Here is a 13,853-nt window from a genome sequence, read left to right as displayed (position 1 = left end):
GAAATTCCCAAAACAAAAAAAAAAAAAAAAAAAAAAAAAATTACATTAACTGTACAGTAAATCCTCACTTAATAGAAACTGTGTCTTTAAGCAAACCTACAAATAGCAAAAGGAATCTTACCACAGGCTAATTAATATAAACCAGAGTTAAATTCCTCCAGCATATTTCTGGTTACAAAAACATCACCAAACTTCTAAAGAAAGATTAAAACCATTTCTAACATTATACATTAAAATAAATGTGAGCTATATAACCACTGAAGATTAATAAAAACAAGGCAATTACTGAATTTTTGGTGAATGAGTACGTGATGGCGATTGTAGCGGTGCTAGGATAAACCAAGAATAGGCTGGGAGCGGTGGCTCATGCCTGTAATCCCAGCACTTTGGGAGGCTGAGAGGGGTGGATCATCAATATGGTGAAATTCCATCTCTACTAAATATACAAAAATTACCCAGGCATGGTGGCACGTGCCTATAGTCCCAACTACTCAGGAGGCTGAGACAGGAGAACTGCTTGAACCTGGGAGGCAGAGCCTGCAGTGAGCTGAGATCATGCCACTGCACTCCAGCCTGGGCTACAAAGCGAGACTCCATCTCAAAAAAAAATAATAATAAAATAAAAATAAATGTTTGCAAAGCCACAATTGGAGGGACCACCTCCTACCACACCATACAGTCATAATCACATATATGGTGACTACATGCTTTCAGACCACATCGTTTATTGTCATGCATTTATATAATTAATAATCTTATGTTTTAGGAATTTTTATTGGATGATAATCTGTATATACTCATTTTCCAACCTGCTTATTCCACTTCAGGGTCTCAGGTAGCCAGACCCTATCCCAGTGGCTCATGGCACAAGGCACAAACCGATCTTAGCCAAGATGCCATCCCATAGCAGGGAGCTGTCACATATGCCCACCCTCACCAAGACTGCGACCAGAGACCCACCAATTCACCTGATGGGGACAGCTTAGGATGTGGGAAGAAACCTGAGTACCAAAAGAAAACTTGCAGACAGAAGAACATACAAACAAAACCCAGAGAGTGGCCATGGCCCTGGTCGACAGCTGATTTGTTTTCTCATCAGTGGTTATAACAAAATGAAGTTGAGGACCCGCTGTACATGAGACAAAGCTAGAGAAAATATCCAGGTTTCAGGAGTTCAGGATCAGCCTAGGCAACAGAATGAGATGCAGTCTCTCTAAAAATAATTTTTTAGACCAGGTGCAGTAGCTCACAGGCCTGTAATTCCAGCACTTTGGGAGGCCGAGGTGGGCGGATCACCTGAGGTCAGGAGTTCAAGACGAGCCTGGCAACATGGTGAAACCCCGTCTCTACTAAAAAGTACTAAAATTAGCCAGGCATGGTGGTGGGCACCTGTAATCCCAGCAACTCAGGAACTGAGGCAGGATAATTGCTTGAACCCGGGAGGCAGAGATTGCAGCGAGCCAAGATCAGTTGAGTCAGGGTCTGGCTCTGTCACCTAGACTGGAATGCAGCAATGCAGCAGCGTGACCTCAACTCACTACAACTTCCGCCTCCTAGGCTCAAGCGATCCTCCCCCCCAGACTCCTGAGTAACTGGGACTGTAGGTATGTGCCACCATGCCTGGTAATTTTGTAATTTTTGTAGAGACAGAGTTTTGCCATGTTCCCCAGGCTGGTCTCAATCTCCTGGATTCAAGTGATCTGCCCGCCCTGGCCTCCGAAAATGCTGGGATTACAGGCATGAGCCACCACATCTGGCCTGTCACTCTTATTTTACAGAATAAACTGAGGCTCAGGAGAAGTATTTGCCTAGTATCATAGCCTTGACAATTGGCAGAGCTGGGACTTAAACCCAGCCATGTAGATCCAGTTGGAATCCCCTGACCATTGCAGTCTCCGGCCTCCTGCTCTCCTACAAGCCATGATTGTCCTAAGAGGAAAACCATTCCTCCAGTGCAATAGAAAACAGCCTCCATGGGAGGATGGAGTACCTTAGGCCTGGGGGCCTCAGAGGCAAGTTTTCCGCACAGCCCTCTCCTGAGACCACCACCAACACGTCCCCATCGGAGGGAGAAACAGTCTCTGTTTATCTAGTCTATTTCATTAGATAAATTTAATGATATGAACACACTATAATAGCATATCTTCTGTGTGATTTTTTTCCTGTTAGAAATAATTTAAATTTCCATTTGAACAAAAACTAAGTCACTCAAGGAAATGCACTTTGACAGAGTGACCCCCCATCCTTCCTACAAATCTTTCCTCCAGGGGCTTCCTGAAGCCCATAGTCTGGAGTCAATCCGGGGCAATGATCCTTGCCAGATGGGTGGTGTCTAACCATAGGACCGAGGATGGGTAGCCCTGCTACGGTGGGCCATCACCATTTACTCTGCAGTGGGAGCCAATGACAATCTATGAAATGCGCCATGTGGCAAGCTTAGGCCTCTTTAAAGGAACACACAATCCCCTCACCTTTAGCCTTTCAGACTAAACCCCAAGTTAAAAAAATAGGGGCCCAAGGTAAGAAGTGCTCAAAAAACATTGACAGAGTAGACTTTCGAGGATCATGGACCACATATAATAAATGTCACTCAAACGATGGCCTATGATTTCTCTGCTATGCTGCACATTGTTTCAAACAAGATGTCTCAATTAACGACAGATTTTTAAAGAAAGCTCTAAAGTGATAATAACCTCCAAGAATAAATAACTGGGTTAATATATATCTCAATCACTTTAAAAGTTACACCAGACTGAAGACAGGTATGATTTTATGACTGATCCCCAAAGTCAGCCATGAAGACAAATTCAGAGGTTGAACACTCACCATAAATATCTCCCTCTTCATCCTTCTTCCCTACAAGTATGATTTAGGTTTCAGCAACACAGGTGGCATAAAATATTTAATTCAAACCCTTATATTTCTGAAAGGCAAAAGAAACATCTGTCCAAAAAAAGAGAGTCATATAAAATACTCCAAGTCATTGTTACTTTTAATCGGAGGACATAACCTATTATGCAACAGCTGCAAAAATCTGATGTGCTACAACTTACGCTATGCTATAGCCCTTTACCTGAGAAGTTCCAAGAATATACAGATTACTGTTTTAAACGGGGGTCTCAAAGAATCTTGCTGATCACACTGAATAAACATGAACAAATATGTACAAATTAACCAAATAAAGAAACATTTAAACTACCCCAAAATTATCTGTATTAAATGTTAAAATTCAAGCTGTGTCCTCCTTAGGCTTATACTAAAATGAATGACAGTTGCAATGTTGTTCAAAGAAGAAAGCAAACATAATGTGAACATTTTGCTGTCAGTGATGGACTAAGGTTTATTACTCGTAATTAATAAAGAGTGGGGCCAGGCGCTGTGGCTCACGCTCCAATCCTAACACTTTGGAAGGCCAAGGCAGGTGGATTACCTTAAGTCAGGAGTTTGAGACCAGCATGGCCAACATGGTAAAACCCCATCTCTACTGAAAATACAAAAAATTAACCAATTGTTGTAGCATACACCTGTAATTCCAGCAACTTGGGAGGCTGAGGCAGGAGAATCACTTGAACCCAGGAGACAGAGGTTGCAGTGAGCCAAGATTGCACCACTGCATTCCAGCCTGGGCAATAGAGTCAGACTCTATAAAACAAAATAATAAAAATAAATAAAGAGTGAATGCAAACCAACAGGAAACACGCAAACATCTGATCAGAAAAGTGAGCACAGGTTATGTTCATCAGGTCACAAAGAAAAATAATGTTTTAAAAGAAAAATATGCATTTGTTATATCAAAAATACAAACTAAAGATGCAATTTAAAATTTCACCTATCAAACTGAGCATGTTTTGTAGGTTTATTGTCATAAAATTATTTGTTTTTTTTTATTTAAATAAATATTTTTAGACAAGGTCTTGCTCTGTCACCTAGGGTGTAATACAGTGGTGTGGTCATGGCTCACTGCAGCTTCAAACTCCTGAGGTAAAGCAATCCTCTCACCTCAGCCTCCAGAGTAGCTAGGACTACATACAGGTGTGTGCCAGAATGCCTGGCTAATATATTTTTTTAAATTTTCGCAGAGATGAGGGTTTCCCTATGCTGCCCAGCTGGCCCCAAACTCCTGGGCTCAAGGGATCCTCCTGCCTCAGCCTCCCAAACTGCAGGGATTATAGATGTGAACCACAACATTTAACCTGTCACCATTTTCAATTTTGAAAAGAGAACATGAAAATGGACACTCTACTACAATCTGATGAAATCTGGTGCACACTTTTTGGTTATGTGGCAGTTTGTCTCAAAGACATAGTTCATGTAGGGGCATGTATATCTATGTTCATACATAGCACAATTACACCTCCAGGAGTTCATCTTAAGGATGATTGTGATAGTGCACATTTGAGAAGACTGAACTGGAAACCACTGGAATGTTTAGCCACAGGAGAGTGGATAACGACTTTGACTTCCACACAGTGGACAGGGCAGACACTCTCCTAACTCCACTACCTGACTGGCCAAATTAACTGATATTCTCCACTTTCCTATAAAACACTGGTGGCTGACAGGAATCTTGGTTAATCTGTATATCTGTGTTCTGAAAAACTCAACAGCATGTTGCCTAAGACTCAGCCACGTTCATTCTAAACACACATTTATGCCAGTTGTATTTGTCATTAAAAGTCTGGAGGCCGGGCACAGTGGCTCACCTCTAATCCCAGCACACTGGGAGGCCGAGGTGGGTGGATTATTACCTAAGGCCAGGAGTTTCAGACCAGCCTGGCCAACATGGTGAAACTCCGTCTCTACTAAAAATAAAAAAAATTACCCGGGCATGGTGGTACACACCTGTACTCACAGCACTTTGGGAGGCGAGGCAGGCAGATCACTAGGTCAAGAGATAGGGACCATACTGGCCAACATGGTGAAACTCGTCTCTACTAAAAATACAAAAGTTGGCTGGGTGCGGCAGCTCATGCCTGTAATCCCAGCACTATGGGAGGCCAAGATGGGTGGATCACGAGGTCAGGAGATCGAGACCATCCTGGCTAACATGGTGAAACCCCGTCTCTACTAAAAATACAAAAAAAATTAGCCGGGCGTGATGGCGGGCGCCTGTAGACCCAGCTACTCAGGAGGCTGAGGAGGGAGAATGGAGTGAACCTGGGAGGCGGAGCTTGCAGTGAGCTGAGATCGCGCCACTGCACTCCTGCCTGGGAGACTGAGTGAAACTCCTTCTCAAAAAAAAAAAAAAAAAAAAAAAAAAAAAAAAAAAAAAAAAAAAAAAAAAAAAGAAACAAAATAACCTGGGCTTGGCAGCGGGCGCCTGTAGTCCTAGCTACTCGGGAGGCTAAGGCAGGAGAATCACTTGAACCCGGGAGGCAGAGGTTGCAGTGAGCCAAGATTGCACCACTGCACTCCATGTTGGTAACAGCAGGACTCTGTCTCAAAAAAGAAAAGAAAAGAAAAGAAAACAAAACAAAACAAAAAGGTGCTGTATTCTAGACCACAGGGCACTTACAGTGGTTTCATTCCATCAAATAAATTCTTTTTGGATGGTGTAAATACAGGATTTGATTAAAAGAGTCCTAAGTCCAAATGATAGAATTTGATAGGAAGATATAGATACAGCAGTTTATTTTGTTTTTGAGATAGGGTCTCCCTCTGTTGCCCAGGCTGGAGTGCAGAGAAACAATCATGGCTCACTGCAACCTTGACCTCTCAGGTTCAAGTGATCCTCCCACCTTAGCTTCCTGAGTAGCTGGGACTACAGGTGCTGTCACCACACCTGGCTAATTTGTTGTTGTTGAGATGGTGTCTCCCTATGTTGCTCAGGCTGGTCTCGAACTCCTGGACTCAAATGATCTTCCTCCATGGGTCTCCCAAATTCTGGAATTACAGGTGTGAGCCACCATGCCCAACCTTGAATTCTTAAAATTATCTGTAGCACATGTGAATAGATTTTGTGAACTGTACAAGAACTTTAAAGTCATAATCGGAATCCACCTGAGAACCTTGCAGCAGTTAGGCTTTTGCAGGAATCTCAGCCAGCCAGTAAATATTCACTAAACGCTGACTCTTTTCCAGGCCCTGTGCTGTGTACAAAGATAGAGATTCCATAGTAGTTGTCAATATCCCACTAACTATGATAATTTGAATAGAAGGTGCCTGGAGGTGAGGGGTCATCAACTCCAATATCTAATTCAGACAATGCCGACCCCCAGTCCATCTGGCACCAACCCCATAGGCTCTCTAAGCCATTGTTGCCAATTCTCTCTGAGCAAAACTTGACGAACCTAGTCCCTGAGAAACAACAGCAGAAAGCTACACTGCAGGCCAAGGGACATATCAATTCCAATTTTCTAACTGTTTGGCCATGAAAAAATATACAATTTAAATAATATCAGGATGCAGAGGTTCATGCCTGTAACCCCAGCACTTTGGGAGGCCAAGGTGGGTGGGTCACTTGAGGTCAGGAGGTTGAGACCTGCCTGGCTAACATGGCAAAACCCAGTCTCTACTAAAAAAAAAAAAATACAAAAATTAGCTGAGCGTGGTGGCATGTGCCTGTAATCCCAGTAACTCAGGAGGTTGAGGCCCGAGAATCACTTGAACCCAGGAATCGCAGATTGCAGTGAGCCAAGATTGTGCCGCTGTACTCCAGCCTGAGCGACAGAGACCCTGTCTCCAAAAAATAAATAAATAAATCCTATGGTGAAGAGCTTTTAAAAACAGATATATACGTTGGTTGGGCATGGTGGCTCATGCCTGTAATCTCAACACTTTGGGAGGCTGAGGCAGGCGGATCACCTGAGGTCAGGAGTTTGAGACCAGCCAGGCCAACATGGTGAAACTCATCTCTACTAAAAATACAAAAATTAGGCAAGTGTGTGGCACATGCCTATAATCTCAGCTACTCAGAAGGCTGAGGGAGGAAAATCACTTGAACCCGGGAGGCAGAGGGTGCAGCGAGCCAAGATCATGCCATTTCACTGCAGACTGGACAACAAGAGCGAGATTCCATCCAAAAAAAAAAAAAAAAAAAAAAAAAAAAAAAAGCCTGGGCGCAGTGCCTCAGGCCTGTAATCCCAGCACTTTGGGGCAGATCACGGGATCAGGAGTTTGAGACCAGCCTGACCAATATGGTGAAACCCTGACTCTATTAAAAATAACAAAATTAGCCAGGCGTGGTAGTGCGTGCCTATAATCCCAGCTACTCAGGAGGCTGAGGCAGGAGAATCACTTGAACCTGGGAGGCGGAGGTTGCAGTGAGCCAAGATCGTACCACTGCACTCCAGCCCGGGTGACAGAGCCAGACTCTGTCCCAAAAAAAAAAAAAAAAAACAAATATATGTGGAAAAAATCACCAAAAGAGCATGGAATTTAAAATTAAATGTTTAGATATGGATTGTTTTTTCTTATTTCCCATATTACCTCAATTTGTCAGTAACTATCAGGTTGTGTGTGATGTCTCATGTTTGTAATCCCAGCACCTTGGGAGTCCAAGGCTGGAGGAGTGCTTAAGCTCAGGAGTTTGAGACCAGTCTGGGCACCATGGCAAGACTTCATCTCTACAAAAAATAAAAATAAAAAAAAATTAGACAGGTGTGGTGGCATGCACCTATCATCCCAGCTACTTGGGAGGCAAGGTAGGAGGACGCTTGGGCTGGAGAGGTCAAGGGTACAGTGACCCAAGACTGCATCACTGCTGGGGTGACAGTGAAACCCTGTTTAGAAAAACACACAAACAAAAATCAACCATCTGTAATTTTCCACCATGTCAAATAAACATACTGGGAACGACAAATTAAGACGTTAAAGTCTCACTTCAGGGGTAGCTATTCCTAGTATCTTGCTAGACTTTTGAAGGTACTCAGTAATACACTATAGCTAAAGAGTAAAGCATTTTGTTTGTTTGTTTGTTTGTTTTTGTTTTTTTCTGGAGACAGAGTCCTGCTCTGTCGCCCAGGCTGCATTGCAATGGTGCAACCTTGGCTCACTGCAACCTCCACCTCCCGGGTTCAAGCAATTCTCCTGCCTCAGTCTCCAGAGTAGCTGGGATTACAGGTGCCCACCACCATGCACGGCTAAGTTTTGTAGTTTTAGTAGACACTGGGTTTCACCATGTTGGCAAGGCTGGTCTTGAACTCTTGACCTTGCGACCCACCCACCTCAGCCTCCCAAAGTGCTGGGTTTACAGGCGTGAGCCACCATGCCTGGCCTGTTTTGTTTTTTCAAGACAGATTCTTTCTCTGGAGTGCAGTGGTGACCTCGGGGGCTCAAGTGGTCCTACCCCCATCAGCTTCTGGAGTAGCTGGAAATACAAGCACATGGTACTACACCCAACTACTTTAAAAAATTTTTTCTGGCCAGGTGTGGTGGCTCACACCTCTAATTCCAGCACTTTGGGAGGCTGAGGTGGGCAGATCACAAAGTCATGAATTCAAGACCAGCCTGGCCAATACTGTGAAACCCCATCTCTACTAAAATAATAATAATAATAATAATAATAATAATAATAATAATAATTAGCTGGGCTTGGTGGCGGGCGCCTCTTGTCCCAGCTACTTGGGCTAAGGCAGGAGAATGGCTTGAACCCAGCAGGCGGAGGTTGCAGTGAGCCGAGATTGCGCCACTGCACTCTAGCCTGAGTGACAGAGTGATATTCCATAATAAAAAATATAAATAGAAGGTCTTTTACATTCTGGATCCAATCATCCCTTCCACAGAAATCAAAACTGGATATTATGGGTATGGTTTAGACAAGAAACTGGAGTAAGTGGATGGACTCTCCAAGAATGGGCTTTAGGTCTATAGCTAAAAGATTACAAAGTCAGGATGGGCGCCGTGGCTCACGCCTATCATTCCAGCACTTTTGGAGCCTGAGGCGGGTGGATCACTTGAGTCCAGGAATTCAAGACCAGCCTGGGCAACGTGAAAAAACCCCATCTCTACAAATTATACAAAAAAATGCACCTGTAGTCCAATCTACTTGGGAGGCTGAGGTGAGAGCATCCTATTCCAGCCCAGGAGGTTGAGGATGCATTCACCGGAGACTGCAACAGTCCACTCCATGCACTCCAGCCTGAGTGACAATGTGAGACTCCATCTCAAAAAAAAAAAAAAAAAAAAAAAAAAAAAAAAAAAAAAAAAAAGATTGCAAAGTGAATATACTGTTGGATTTAAAATAAACTGTTTAGATATATATCAGATTTTATTATTTTCCACACTAACCCACTTCTTCAATAACTAAACATCTACAATTCCCTAACACATAAAATAAATATATACAAGTTCTAAAAACATGGTAGAAGGCCAGGCGCAGTGGCTCACACCTGTACTTTCAGCATTTTGGGAAGCCAAGGTGGAAGGATTACTGGAGCCCAAGAATTTGAGACCAGCCTGGGCAATGTAGGAAGACCCTGTCTCTACAAAACAATTTTTAAAAAATTAGCTGAGCATGGTGGAATGCACCTGAGGTCCCAGCTATGTGGGAGGCTGAAGTGGGTGGATCATTTGAGCCCAGGAGTTTGAGACTGCAGTGAGCTATGATTATGCCACTGCACTCCAACCTGGGTGACAGAGTGAGATCCTGTCTCAAAAAAAAAATGAATAAATAAAAAACAAAAATAGACAAAACATGGTAGAAAAAATGACTGATACAATAAAATACTGATAATACATTTAAGTGAAATGGAAGATTGAAACATAATATCCAGTACATTCACATGTTAGTAGAGTATGCCTTTGTTACATATGACTAAATAGAAATCCAACAGGAGTATACTACAAAATCCTAACAATTCCTCCCAGACATGAACTAACAGATAATTTTATTTTCTTCCTTTTTCTTTCCTAGGATTTTCCAAATCTTCTAAAACTAAGATTACTTTTATTTCTTCCTTTTTTTTTGAAACAGAATCTCACTCACTGTCACCCAGGCTGGAATGCAGTGGTACAATCTCGGCTCATTGCACCCTTTGCCTCCCAGGCTCATGCGATTCTCCTGCCTGAACCTCCCAAGAAGCTGGGATTACAGGCGTGCACCACCATGCCCAGCTAATTTTTGCATTTTTACTAGTGACAAGGTTTCACCATGTTGGCCAGGTTGGTCTTGAACTCCTGACCTCAAGTGATCGGCCCTCCTCAGCCTCCCAAAGTGCTATGAATACAGACGTGAGCCACTGCGTCTGGCCTAAGATTATTTATATAATCAGAAAAAAAATATTGCTTAAGTTTTTGTTAGTCTTTCAAACTTTTCTTGTGGAAATGCTACTAAATGGATAATCAAAATATGATTGTGGGCCAGGTGTGGTGGCTCACGCCTGTAATCCCAACATTTTGGGAGGCCTAGGTGAGCGGACAGTGAGGTCAGGAGTTCCAGACCAGTCTGACCAACACAGTGAAATCCCATCTCTGTTAAAAATACAAAAATTAGCCAGGTGTGGTGGCACGTGCCTATAATCCCAGCTACTCAGGAGGGTGAGACAGGAGAATTGCTTGAACCCGGGAGGTGGAGGTTGCAGTGAGCCAAAATCTCGCCATTGCATTCCAGCCTGGGCAACAGAGCAAGACTCCGCCTCAAAATAATAATAATAAAATGATCATAACAGAAAAGGCCTTTGGTGCTACATGAGCACATGGAGGTCACTTAGTGAGACAAAAACTCAGTTTCTGTAGAGAATAGACAGCAGTGACACAGAATAATCCTGGGAATGACTGAATTTCCTCTGCAGGATAAAGCACAGGGGAGTGCACAGCAACCCTATCACCCAGGGGTGGGAGGACACCAGAAGACACACCAAGGAGGAAGGGAGGCAGGGGAGAGCTAGGGGAAAGCTCTGGAAAGGTCAGAGCCTGGGTTGATCCTGTTCAAATTTCTGAGTTCTTTCTGCTTATCCTCTATCAAGCTGCTCACACTGTCTCCTTTTCTCAGACCCTAGGGCCTAGGTGACAAAATGTTATTTTACGAGACACCAAGGTAAAAATTATAATATTATTATTACCCATTCTTATTATAATAGCTAGAAATTAAGGTTGTGGGTACCTACTGACAGTTAGCAATCATCAGTTTTGCTGTCACGTGGCTACTTACTGAAAACTTAGCGAGCTTGGGAATATTGCTACAAATGATCTAGAAAGAGAGTAAAGAGAGGATGGGCAGTGATAAAACTGAGGCAGGCACTGGGAGGGTGCTCTGAGCTCTGCTGGTGCCATACATGCTTTGCAACAGGAGAAAGGCAGCAGGAGATGATTGGGAACTACACTGGTTTCCCTGTTTCTCCACTCCATGCAATAAAAGGAGTAAAATTATTTACAGCATTAGTTTTATTAATAAAATGAGAGCTACACACAGCTCTTGTTATGTTCTGGGTACTGTTTGAAATGTATATTAAATCATGTAAGTTCTATCATTATAACAGATGAGATAAATGAGGCCCAAGGAGGTTTTTAAATACCTACATGACAGAGCTGAAATTTGAAACAGACATCCTGGTGCCAGAACTCATCCTTCTAAATGCCATAATGTACCATTTCTTATATGACCTGAAGGATTAGGTACAACCTAATTAAATGTGATCCAGTAAGTAATTTTCATGACTTAATTGAATATAGGTATTATAAATATGAAAAACATTATTTGTTATTATAAACAATGTTAATTAAATGATTGTCTACATTCCACCAATTTGATGGGGGATTCGTTCACAGAATGTTTTGGTTTCCCATGTCTAATCATGTTTCAAATAAAGGCATCACTTAATTAGTTGTAGAAAAACAGTTAAACAGAAGGTTACACTGACAATTTTTTAAAAATTAACACATGGTAAATTACTGGAACGTTTTAATTTGTGCTATGACATACCATGTATGGTATGTGGACATACCATAAGGTATATAATAAGTGGTTTAAATTACTAAGGAAATAAAATGAAACATAATGTTTACTTTTATATTGAGTTATATATCAATGTGTATTACTGTATAGGTTGCTATACAGCAGTATACATTTTATATATTTGATAATATTTTGAAAATTACTTCTATGTTCTCTCACCGAGGCTATTGCTTTTTCTTCATTCTTGCTTTAGGAAAAGGTCTCTAAACTGATCTCATTTTCTAGGTCCAAAGTTTGTCTTTCATGTAGTGCATGGCCCATGAAAATTCAGGCTCTAGGATATTAGGTACCAATGAGACAACTTTAAAAAAAAATTGTTATTTTGACCCCTCGGAGATTTGTCAGTTTTCCGACAGCTCAGTCATGCATGACAAATGATGTGGGGTTTTTTTTTTTCATATTTTAGCATATATTTAAAAATTGTTGTTGAGCTATGCGGTGTTCTTATGCATAGATTGCCTGAGATTTTGTTGTAGGTTAAGGTTCCCTACATCTCTTTGAGGGGAATATATGTTACGTTTAGATGACACTTACGTGTTCATTAGCCATTTTTCTTTTTAACTAATCAGAAATTAATTGGATGCTTACTATGCTTAAGGCACTTCACTAGATAATATACACCATAAAGATAAAATGCATTTCATTATCTGGCAGTTTAATGAAAGATGCAAAGCAAAAATGGTGCAATGGTATCTAAGGGGCTTGACCAGAATGGCTTCTTTTTGTCTTGTCAATTCTCTTTATTTCAGGGCCTATCTCAAAACTCTGTTCCTAGGTCCCTCTCCACTGTGAACCTTTAGCTCTTTGAAATTTACCAGTTTTATCACAAATAGTCACATTTTCCTATCACCTATTCTCAATTATAACCATTCTGTTCCCTATTTCATCGTGCTCTTCTTTTCCAGGTGTTGCTTATCTCAGCCATGTATGAAGTCATTGAAATTTAGATGGAAATAACTGGTAGAATTCTTCTCCCAGGAGACATTTTGTAGGACCAGGGAGAGCTTTCTTCTTGACTCTCTGAAGATTCGCTGAAAAATCAACTCACAAAAGGCAGTTTAATTGGAGAAAAGGCATACAAATTTATGTCACATGTACCCATAAGAGTCTTCATAATAAAGACCCAAAGATAGACAGGAAATTGTTCATTTTTATGCTTAGGTTTAACAAAATATGGACAGGCATATACAAATATGACTGGACAAAAAAAGTATAATCTAATGCTAACAGGCTGGGTGGGGAAACCCAGCAAGACCTGTCTGTCTAAATGTATGTCCTTGTGTGCATACATTTCTTTCTTCTGGACATGGGAGGGGAGCCCCCCCAAATTTCTTTACAGAAAAGGAACTGTCCACCAAGTGAGACGCTAATTTATAGACTGCATCCATGGGAAATTTGGGGTATGTGAAAGTCTGGCTGTGCATCTTTCCTAATCCCAGGTGGTTGACCTGACCCTGCAGGTTGTACACTACTTATTGGTTTTCTAGAGAAAGTAAAAAGCATTAAATTCATATTGTCTGAAGGGGAGCCATTCACACGCATGCCTGATTTCTTCTTAGATTTCCAAGTAACTCCACACCCTTTTCTCACTAACCTCAATAACCTTGCCAGCACTGTTGGTAAGAGAAAGGAAACCATTCCAGATTTTTGTTCCTGCTCTAAGATACGGGTTATGTTGTAAGAATACCAGCACTTAATTTGCAAATGAAAATTATTCTCTGTCAAGGTTTTATTAGAAAATAAAAATAAATAAAATGCAGAGATATTAAGAATGGTCTGCCTACATTACTTTGTGTAAAGTTTTTTTTTGTTTTGTTTTTGTTTTTGTTTTGTGTTTTGTTTTGTGAGACAGAATCTCACTCTGTCACCCAGGCTGGAGTGCAGTGGCGCAATCTTGGCGCACTGAAAGCTCTGCCTCCTGGGTTCACATCATTCTCCTGCCTCAGCCTCCCAAGTAGCC

The 13,853-nt window shown here is 41.7% G+C and overlaps 1 long non-coding RNA gene across 1 annotated transcript in view; it reads left to right on the top strand.

Moving 5' to 3' along the window:
• The window catches only part of LOC108535414 (uncharacterized), a 34,490-nt gene extending 21,546 nt beyond the window's left edge, over nucleotides 1-12,944 (top strand). Inside the window, exons 2-3 of the long non-coding RNA XR_001887222.1 lie at nucleotides 11,418-11,578; nucleotides 12,799-12,944. This is a non-coding gene — a long non-coding RNA (uncharacterized LOC108535414). The remainder of the gene's footprint in view (nucleotides 1-11,417; nucleotides 11,579-12,798) is intronic.
• The last annotated feature ends 909 nt before the right edge of the window (nucleotides 12,945-13,853 follow it).

The sequence above is a fragment of the Rhinopithecus bieti genome, unplaced genomic scaffold, assembly GCF_001698545.2.
Source record: "Rhinopithecus bieti isolate Rb0 unplaced genomic scaffold, ASM169854v2 scaffold_12512, whole genome shotgun sequence".
In the NCBI taxonomy this organism is placed as follows: Eukaryota; Metazoa; Chordata; class Mammalia; order Primates; family Cercopithecidae; genus Rhinopithecus; species Rhinopithecus bieti.
Note: the sequence above shows the minus strand (reverse complement) of the source record. Positions and strands in the feature narration are given on the sequence as shown.